The 9,836-nt window shown below is 59.4% G+C and overlaps 1 protein-coding gene across 1 annotated transcript in view; it reads right to left on the bottom strand.

Moving 5' to 3' along the window:
- The window catches only part of PRR14L (proline rich 14 like), a 405,768-nt gene extending 396,761 nt beyond the window's left edge, over positions 1 to 9,007 (bottom strand). The window contains exon 1 of the mRNA XM_085636172.1: positions 8,883 to 9,007. The gene's annotated coding sequence lies outside the window, so the exon portion shown is untranslated. The remainder of the gene's footprint in view (positions 1 to 8,882) is intronic.
- Positions 9,008 to 9,836: the final 829 nt, after the last annotated feature.

Raw genomic sequence — 9,836 nt, 5'->3', positions numbered from 1 at the left:
GGGGGAGAGAGCACACCCACAACTGGGGGAGGGGGGGGGGAGAGAGCACACCCACAACTGGGGGGGGGGGAGCACGCCCACAACGGACGGAGGTGGAAGAGCACACCCACAACTGAGGGAGAGGGGGGGGGGGGGAAGAGAGCTCACCAACAACTGGGGGAGGGAGGGGGGGAGAGCTCACCCACAACTGGGGGAGGGGGAGAGCTCACCCACAACTGGGGGAGGGGGGAGAGCTCACCTACAACTGGGGGAGGGGGGAGAGCTCACCCACAACTGGGGGAGGGGGGAGAGCTCACCCACAACTGGGGGAGGAGCTCACCCACAACTGGGGGAGGGAGGGGGGAGAGCTCACCCACAACTGGGGGAGGAGCTCACCCACAACTGGGGGAGGGGGGGGGGAGAGCTCACCCACAACTGGGGGGGGGGGGGGAGAGCTCACCCACAACTGGGGGAGGGGGGGGGAGAGCTCACCCACAACTGGGGGAGGGGGGGGGAGAGCTCACCCACAACTGGGGGAGGGGGGGGGGGGGGAGAGCTCACCCACAACTGGGGGAGGGGGGGGGGGAGAGCTCACCCACAACTGGGGGAGGGGGGGGGGAGAGCTCACCCACAACTGGGGGAGGGGGGGGGGGAGAGCTCACCCACAACTGGGGGAGGAGCTCACCCACAACTGGGGGAGGGGGGGGGAGAGCTCACCCACAACTGGGGGAGGGGGGGGGAGAGCTCACCCACAACTGGGGGAGGAGCTCACCCACAACTGGGGGAGGTGGGGGGGAGAGCTCACCCACAACTGGGGGAGGAGCTCACCCACAACTGGGGGAGGTGGGGGGGGAGAGCTCACCGGGAGGTGGGGGAGAGCTCACCCACAACTGGGGGAGAGCTCACCCACAACTGGGGGAGAGCTCACCCACAACTGGGGGAGAGCTCACCCACAACTGGGGGAGGGGGGGGGGAGAGCTCACCCACAACTGGGGGAGGGGGGGGGAGAGAGCTCACCCACAACTGGGGGAGGGGGGGGGAGAGAGCTCACCCACAACTGGGGGAGGGGGGGAGAGAGCTCACCCACAACTGGGGGAGGGGGGGGGGGGAAGAGAGCTCACCCACAACTGGGGGAGGGGGGGAGAGAGCACACCCACAACTGGGGGAGGGGGGGGGAGAGAGCACACCCACAACTGGGGGGGGGGGAGCACGCCCACAACGGACGGAGGTGGAAGAGCACACCCACAACTGAGGGAGAGGGGGGGGGGGGGGGGAAGAGAGCTCACCAACAACTGGGGGAGGGAGGGGGGGAGAGCACACCCACAACTGGGGGGGAGCACACCCACAACGGACGGATGTGGAAGAGCACACCCACAACTGAGAGGGGGGAGAGAGCACACCCACAACTGGGGGAGGGGGGGGGAGAGAGCACACCCACAACTGGGGGGGGGGGGAGAGAGCACACCCACAACTGGGGGGGGGGGGGGAGAGAGCACACCCACAACTGGGGGGGGAGCACACCCACAACGGACAGATGTGGAAGAGCACACCCACAACTGGGGGGGGGGGGGGAGAGCACACCACAACTGAGGGGGGGGAGAGAGCACACCACAACTGAGGTGGGGGGGAGCACACCACAACTGAGGTGGGGGGGGAGAGCACACCACAACTGGGGGAGGGGGGGGAGAGCACACCACAACTGGGGGAGGGGGGGGAGAGAGCTCACCCACAACTGGGGGAGGGGGGGGGAGAGAGCTCACCCACAACTGGGGGAGGGGGGGGGAGAGAGCTCACCCACAACTGGGGGAGGGGGGGGAGAGAGCTCACCCACAACTGGGGGGGGGGGGAGAGAGTTCACCCACAACTGGGGAGGGGGGGGAGAGAGCTCACCCACAACTGGGGGAGGGGGGGGGAGAGAGCTCACCCACAACTGGGGGAGGGGGGGGAGAGAGAGCTCACCCACAACTGGGGGAGGGGGGGAGAGAGCTCACCCACAACTGGGGGAGGGGGGGGGAGGGAAGAGAGCTCACCCACAACTGGGGGAGGGGGGGAGAGAGCACACCCACAACTGGGGGAGGGGGGGGGGGAGAGAGCACACCCACAACTGGGGGGGGGGGGAGCACGCCCACAACGGACGGAGGTGGAAGAGCACACCCACAACTGAGGGAGAGGGGGGGGGAAGAGAGCTCACCAACAACTGGGGGAGGGAGGGGGGGAGAGCTCACCCACAACTGGGGGAGGGGGGAGAGCTCACCCACAACTGGGGGAGGGGGGAGAGCTCACCTACAACTGGGGGAGGGGGGAGAGCTCACCCACAACTGGGGGAGGGGGGAGAGCTCACCCACAACTGGGGGAGGAGCTCACCCACAACTGGGGGAGGGAGGGGGGAGAGCTCACCCACAACTGGGGGAGGAGCTCACCCACAACTGGGGGAGGGGGGGGGGGAGAGCTCACCCACAACTGGGGGGGGGGGGGGGGAGAGCTCACCCACAACTGGGGGAGGGGGGGGGAGAGCTCACCCACAACTGGGGGAGGGGGGGGAGGGAGCACACCCACAACTGGGGGAGGGGGGGAGGGAGCACACCCACAACGGACAGATGTGGAAGAGCACACCCACAACTGGGGGGGGGGGGGGGAGAGCACACCACAACTGAGGGGGGGGGAGAGAGCACACCACAACTGAGGTGGGGGGGGAGCACACCACAACTGAGGTGGGGGGGGAGAGCACACCACAACTGAGGGGGGGGGAGAGCACACCACAACTGAGGGGGGGGGGGAGAGCACACCACAACTGAGGGGGGGGAGAGCACACCACAACTGAGGGGGGGGGGGGTGCACACCCACAACTGAGGGGGGGGGGAGAGAGCACACCCACAACTGGGGGAGGGGGGAGAGAGCACACCCACAACCGGGGGGGGAGCACACCCACAACGGACGGATGTGGAAGAGCACACCCACAACTGAGGGGGGGGGGGGGGGGAGAGCACACCCACAACAGGGGGGGGGGGAGAGCACACCCACAACAGAGGGGGGGGAGAGCACACCCACAACAGGGGGGGGGGGGAGAGCACACCCACAACAGAGGGGGGGGGAGAGCACACCCACAACAGAGGGGGGGGGAGAGCACACCCACAACAGAGGGGGGGGGGAGAGCACACCCACAACAGAGGGGGGGGGAGAGCACACCCCACAACAGAGGGGGGGGGAGAGCACACCCACAACAGAGGGGGGGGGAGAGCACACCCACAACAGAGGGGGGGGAGAGCACACCCACAACAGAGGGGGGGGGGAGAGCACACCCACAACAGAGGGGGGGGAGAGCACACCCACAACAGAGGGGGGGAGAGCACACCCACAACAGAGGGGGGGGGGGAGAGCACACCCACAACTAAGGGGGGGGGGGGGGAGAGCACACCCACAACAGAGGGGGGGGGGGGGGAGAGCACACCCACAACAGAGGGGGGGGGGAGAGCACACCCACAACAGAGGGGGGGGAGAGCACACCCACAACAGAGGGGGGGGAGAGCACACCCACAACAGAGGGGGGGGGAGAGCACACCCACAACAGAGGGGGGGGGAGAGCACACCCACAACAGAGGGGGGGGGGAGAGCACACCCACAACAGAGGGGGGGGGAGAGCACACCCACAACAGAGGGGGGGGGAGAGCACACCCACAACAGAGGGGGGGGAGAGCACACCCACAACAGAGGGGGGGGGAGAGCACACCCACAACAGAGGGGGGGGGGGAGAGCACACCCACAACAGAGGGGGGGGGGGAGAGCACACCCACAACAGAGGGGGGGGGGAGAGCACACCCACAACAGAGGGGGGGGGGGGAAGCACACCCACAACAGAGGGGGGGGGGAGAGCACACCCACAACAGAGGGGGGGGGGAGAGCACACCCACAACAGAGGGGGGGGGGAGAGCACACCCACAACAGGGAGGGGGGGGAGAGCACACCCACAACAGAGGGGGGGGAGAGCACACCCACAACAGAGGGGGGGGGGGGAGAGCACACCCACAACAGAGGGGGGGGAGAGCACACCCACAACAGAGGGGGGGGAGAGCACACCCACAACAGAGGGGGGGGAGAGCACACCCACAACAGAGGGGGGGGGAGCACACCCACAACAGAGGGGGGGGAGAGCACACCCACAACAGAGGGGGGGAGAGCACACCCACAACAGAGGGGGGGGAGAGCACACCCACAACAGAGGGGGGGGAGAGCACACCCACAACAGAGGGGGGGGGGGGGAGAGCACACCCACAACAGAGGGGGGGGGGAGAGCACACCCACAACAGAGGGGGGGGGAGAGCACACCCACAACAGAGGGGGGGGGAGAGCACACCCACAACAGAGGGGGGGGGAGAGCACACCCACAACAGAGGGGGGGGGGGGAGAGCACACCCACAACAGAGGGGGGGGGGAGCACACCCACAACAGAGGGGGGGGGGGAGAGCACACCCACAACAGAGGGGGGGGGGGAGAGCACACCCACAACAGAGGGGGGGGGGGGAGAGCACACCCACAACAGAGGGGGGGGGGAGAGCACACCCACAACAGAGGGGGGGGGGAGAGCACACCCACAACAGAGGGGGGGGGAGAGCACACCCACAACAGAGGGGGGGGGGGGGAGAGCACACCCACAACAGAGGGGGGGGGGGGAGAGCACACCCACAACAGAGGGGGGGGGGGGAGAGCACACCCACAACAGAGGGGGGGGGGAGGAAGAGCACACCCACAACAGAGGGGGGGGGAGAGCACACCCACAACAGAGGGGGGGGGGGGAGACCACACCCACAACAGAGGGGGGGGGGGAGACCACACCCACAACAGAGGGGGGGAGAGCACACCCACAACAGAGGGGGGGAGAGCACACCCACAACAGGGGGGGGGAGAGCACACCCACAACAGAGGGGGGGGGGGAGAGCACACCCACAACAGAGGGGGGGGGGGAGAGCACACCCACAACAGAGGGGGGGGGGGAGAGCACACCCACAACAGAGGGGGGGGGAGAGCACACCCACAACAGAGGGGGGGGGGAGAGCACACCCACAACAGAGGGGGGGGAGAGCACACCCACAACAGAGGGGGGGAGAGCACACCCACAACAGAGGGGGGGGAGAGCACACCCACAACAGAGGGGGGGGGGGGGGGAGACCACACCCACAACAGAGGGGGGGGGAGACCACACCCACAACAGAGGGGGGGGGGGAGACCACACCCACAACAGGGGGGGGGGAGAGCACACCCACAACAGAGGGGGGGGAAGAGCACACCCACAACAGAGGGGGGGGGAAGAGCACACCCACAACAGAGGGGGGGGGAAGAGCACACCCACAACAGAGGGGGGGGAAGAGCACACCCACAACAGAGGGGGGGGGGAGAGCACACCCACAACAGAGGGGGGGGGGAGAGCACACCCACAACAGAGGGGGGGGGAGAGCACACCCACAACAGAGGGGGGGGAGAGCACACCCACAACAGAGGGGGGGGAGAGCACACCCACAACAGAGGGGGGAGAGCACACCCACAACGGGGGAGAGCACACCCACAACAGGGGGGGGGGGAGAGCACACCCACAACAGAGGGGGGAAGCGCGCACCCACAACAGAGGGGGGAAGCGCGCACCCACAACAGAGGGGGGAAGCGCGCACCCACAACAGAGGGTGAAAGCGCGCACCCACAACAGAGGGTGAAAGCGCGCACCCACAACAGAGGGTGAAAGCGCGCACCCACAACAGAGGGTGAAAGCGCGCACCCACAACAGAGGGTGAAAGCGCGCACCCACAACAGAGGGTGGGGGGGGGAAGCGCGCACCCACAACAGAGGGTGGGGGGGGGGGGAAGCGCGCACCCACAACAGAGGGTGGGGGGGAAGCACGCACCCACAACAGAGGGTGGGGGGGGGAAGCGCGCACCCACAACAGAGGGTGGGGGGGAAGCGCGCACCCACAACAGAGGGTGGGGGGGGAAGCGCGCACCCACAACAGAGGGTGGGGGGGGAAGCGCGCACCCACAACAGAGGGTGGGGGGGGAAGCGCGCACCCACAACAGAGGGTGGGGGGGGAGCGCGCACCCACAACAGAGGGTGGGGGGGAAGCGCGCACCCACAACAGAGGGTGGGGGGGAAGCGCGCACCCACAACAGAGGGTGGGGGGGGAAGCGCACACCCACAACAGAGGGTGGGGGGGAAGCGCACACCCAAAACAGAGGGTGGGGGGGAAGCGCACACCCAAAACAGAGGGTGGGGGGGAAGCGCACACCCAAAACAGAGGGTGGGGGGGAAGCGCACACCCACAACAGAGGGTGGGGGGGAAGCGCACACCCACAACAGAGGGTGGGGGGGGGGAAGCGCACACCCACAACAGAGGGTGGGGGAAGCGCAGTGACAGGCAGTAAAGTAATGAAGGAGGAACACGGGGGAGCACATCGACAGGCAGTAAAGTAATGAAGGAGGAACATGGGGGAGGGGTGCCCGAGGTAGATAGCTGATGCAGCAAATTCTATCTGCTATTGAAAACGCATTTTAATATTGTGCACAAGTTTAAAATAATACAGGTTAAAATTATAACATTTGTAGTAGGCAACCATACTTACGCATTATACGCCTGCACGCACGTGAATAAAGTGCTGAATTAAGTTAGCCTAACTGCTGTTGCCATGTTAACTGGAAAAACGCATTAACACAGAAAGGCCTGTTTTTCACATTGAATAGTTGTTTGTGCAAGTTGTTATTCTTCTCTGAGCACAGATCATGCAACTTCAGAAGGCTACTGTTAGTGACACTTGTTTTGTATTAGACAATTGATAGTGATGTTCTCATCGGAAGGAGAAGATAACGACAGGACGAATGATTAACGGGAAGAAGTTTTGGACCTCAAGAAAAAAACATTGTAGCGTTCCTTGGACTTGTGTCTGAAAGTCTATCATGCTGTGGTGAGAGAGCTGGGTAGAACCTATTCCCAGGGTTCAGCTGATATTCTAGTGGTGGGTAAAGAAGATGAAAAATTGTTTTGCAACATAGAATTTGTGTATTTATAATAGTGTGTGTTCCTAGAGTAGTTTAGAGCACAAAGCCTAGACCTCGGACCCAGAGGAACAGATCTTACAAATTCCTTCCCCAACTCTTTAACCAGAGTCTCAGCTTTGAGTTTCTGATGCCTTTCGTCATGTGAGACTGCTTTCTTAGAGTATTACTTTAATTATCTGCTGTTATTTTGAGCTATGGATACTTTCCAGCTATAATGCAAGGGCTTCATGCTTACGCATTGATCTTTCTCTCATCAGCACTCTTTATGGGTTTCTGAAGTGACACCTTTCATCTCTTACTCTAAATTCTACTTATAATAGGTAGTATACTTTATGGAACACGCTTGTTGTATTATTACTATTTCAACAGTGATTTTGACTAACATTTTGTTCTTTTTTATAATCAATAGCGGTTGATGGATTATATTAACTTTTAATGCTGAAATCTAAGAGATTAATTTCTAATAAATAAATAGATTAAAACTTAGAAGATTTGCAAACAAAACCAATTCACTCACACTAACTCTTCATTGACTTAATAGTAAATCTTTAACGATATGTTGTTTATGTAGATGATTGCTCCTTATGTCTCTTCAGCGACCATCAAAGGTCCATACGAATAGTGGTGGGGATTATCAAAGCATTACACCCGAAGACTGAGATACAGGAAACTCTGCTTAATCACTAAAAACATAAGTACTCTAGTAATGTGCTTAAACAAAAAAAGTAGCACCTGCAAAAATGACCAGTGTAAGGACACAGCAACACGTCCATGCTCCAGCAAAAGCCATTAAGCACTTATTCTGAAAATGGTTCTGCTTCTGTTTGAAGTGCTAGTCCTCCCTCCACCAGACGTTTGAGTCTAGTTGCACCCCTGGTCAGTCACATACCTTCTTAGCATCTCTAAAGATACACGTTCCTAAAGCTGTGTTTTGAAGACCACTTTCTGTGCCTTCCGCCCAGTTACCAATCAAATTAACGCATGCCTCGTTCTAGCACCTTTACACTACAGTTGGCCATCTTGTGCAGAACTGTGCGAGGATCATCCACGAACACTAAAGGCATCCCAGCCCGTCTGTCTCACATCCCCCTAACAGATAATCCACGCTCTGAGCAAATTATTTTGTATCAAGGATATGTAAACTCTTTAGCCTGCATCGTCTTCAGAGACATGTAATAAAACAGGGTAGACACCACAAAAAGCAGTGCAGTCAAGCAGAAAACGAGGTGGCTGCCCACTATAACAAAGACTTAGCACACCTGGTCCCTGCCTTAGTAACCTTTCACCTGGTCTCATCTTCATCCCTTCACATTGCCCGACTCTCACTCCTCTTTCACCTAGCACTAGCGTTTCTTCCTCTTTTCGCCTTGCTCCTGTCTCAAATTATTTTACGTCCCTGCCTTCTCGCAGTTTCACTGTGCCCCAGTCCCATTACTTTACACTATGCCTCTAGAGTCAAATTCACTGCATCGCATTCAGCAATCGCCACCTTTCAAAGACCCGTCAGCACACATGCTAGCAATTGGGAACAATAAAGTGGGAGACACTGCAGAAATTTAAGACGTAATGTTGAATCTGAATTAATATATGACGGAGGGAAGGATACTTATAGGCTAAAAAGTAATACAAAAAAAGTTGAACAAACATTCTCAACTTTGAAAAGTGGTGTCTGCCTAGTGAGTCTGTCCCTACTAACTGGTCCCCATCCTTGTTACTCTTAACAGCCGTTCCATCTTCAGCCTCCTGCGCCAACTCTCAAAACCGATTTTAACATACCTCCCCCTTCTCCTCCCCTAACAACTGGTAGTCCCCAGCAGCTACATACAGGCGAAGAACAAAACCTGCTCTCATTCTCAAAGCCCTCTCACCTGCCCCGGTTCAAGCTCCCAGCCGCTCCATCTTCTGCTCCGCCTCCAGCCCCGCCTCCTCCCTTCAGACCCTCCGCCGCTGACGCGCAGCGCCGTAACAATCCACCGCGAACCCTCGCCTCCAAACTTCCGGCGGCTTTACGCTCCGATAGGCCAGACAGGCTGGAGAGAGTGACGTATTTCCGTTCGAATAGCCCTGCGCTATCACGCGCAGGACGTACTGGTGCACGTGACCACCATAAACAACAAATTACAAAGGCCCAAAACGAGTTTTCCTAGGGTCGGCCAGCTTGGAATGGGAGGAGGCGAAGGCGTGGTGAAAAAAAGAGTTAAAACTAGCATTGGAAACAAAAGACGGACTACCCTAGCTGAACCCGATTATATGCAAATAGAACACAACACCCTCCCCCGCCCGAGAAAAATACAGGCATCTGCTCACCTTTTAACGTTTTGCGAAAGTCTGGACATGGTTCTTAAATAGAAGTTTAACATGAAATGATCTGTATACATTTTTTTAAATCAGGTAGGTAGAAAAGGTAGAAAACACGTTTATTTAGACGATTGTCCATTAAACATTCTAAAATTGTTTAACAATTAAAATCAATAAAAGGGTCCCATCTTAACTACTTGACACTCCCTTCTCACTACAACAAAGCAACAGACTATTTCAATTCACACTTACCTGGGAAGGGGGCAAAGATGTGATTGTACCACTGTTTGAATGGATGTTCTAAGAGCAATTAATCTAATTCTTACGTCCTTTGCCCACCTTCTTTTACTACATTGAATCTCTTCCCAACACAATTTGTAGACTTTAGACACCTCATCGTCCTCTGAGAGTATATTAAAATATCTTAGGGCACGAGTAAAGGCCATCAGGTTCCAGGAGACCGGATTGCACTCTCTCCTTATGGCCTGAACCATGGTGTCTTGGGAAAGTGATAAAAGCCTTCT

This window comes from Triturus cristatus, chromosome 11 (assembly GCF_964204655.1).
Source record: "Triturus cristatus chromosome 11, aTriCri1.1, whole genome shotgun sequence".
Lineage (NCBI taxonomy): Eukaryota > Metazoa > Chordata > Amphibia > Caudata > Salamandridae > Triturus > Triturus cristatus.
This window is presented reverse-complemented; position numbering and strand designations above follow the sequence as displayed.